The sequence below is a fragment of the Propithecus coquereli genome, unplaced genomic scaffold (assembly GCF_000956105.1).
Source record: "Propithecus coquereli isolate 6110/MARCELLA unplaced genomic scaffold, Pcoq_1.0 Scaffold613, whole genome shotgun sequence".
NCBI classification, from domain to species: Eukaryota; Metazoa; Chordata; class Mammalia; order Primates; family Indriidae; genus Propithecus; species Propithecus coquereli.
In genome coordinates, this window is record NW_012152097.1 from 438,381 (window position 1) to 439,467 (window position 1,087).

Consider the following 1,087-nt stretch of genomic DNA (forward strand, 5'->3'; position numbering starts at 1 on the left):
TCACTATAAGAATCAAGAACAACAACAGATATAGATTCTTAAGTAGTATCAGCTATAATAACTTCTATATATATAAAGGGTAAAAATTTTAGTACTTTTGAAGAAACAATAAGAGGAAATAAACAAAGTCCAACAAATAAACCATTCAAAATGATTTTTTAAAGAGTTGAAAGAACCCATAGGGATCCCAGTTCATCTCACTTTGTTTCTGTGTCTTGACCAAGAAAAACAATTAAGTGCCTTGACCATTCTGTGATTTGGCCATCGGCATGTTTTTCCCTCCCCACAGGCTTGAACCCAAGCTGGGGTCTTGAACATTCCCAGGCACTGAAAAAGATGTTAGGTTCTTGATTGAAACACTGAAAGAAACTGGCCCCACACTGAGCCAACCTTCTTAAACTCTCATATAAAATCTATACCCTGCCCTCATCGCTGTGGACATACAAAGCTAAAACAGCCCTTTCTCTCCCTGTCCATCTGAGGATATGCTGCAGCACTCTGTAAGTTTCCCTAATAAATGCTTTGGACTGATCACCCTGGCACTTATTACTTCCTTCTGTGGAATCCCAGCTGGCCCCATATCAGGACTGTTTGGAGCATTCTCTTGTGGGAACTCCATTGCTGCAGCTTTGGGGGCAGCATCAGCTGCAGTTTCAGTTGGGAGAAAAATAGAACCAAATAGAATCTCTAGAGTAAAAATATGTATGATACACACACATACACACAAAATGATATAATAGTATGTGATGCAAAATAAAACAATATATATTTATATATTGCTGAAATATTGATAAATTTACTGACAGAGCTGAATTTTGGATGGCATTCTCTCTCATAAAGGGATTATCCTTTATTTCCAATAATCTACATTCTTCGTATAGTAAGTCCTCATTTTAAGCTCTCAATAGGTCCCAGGAAACTGCTACTTAAAGAGAAATAAGTATCACGAAATATTTTATTACAAGCTAATTGCTATAGCAAAAATTATGTTCCTACACAGCACATTTCTGGGCACAGAAACATCACCCGAGTTCTAAGCAAAGACCAAACACTTCTAATATTAAACACTGAAATAAATGTGAGCTAC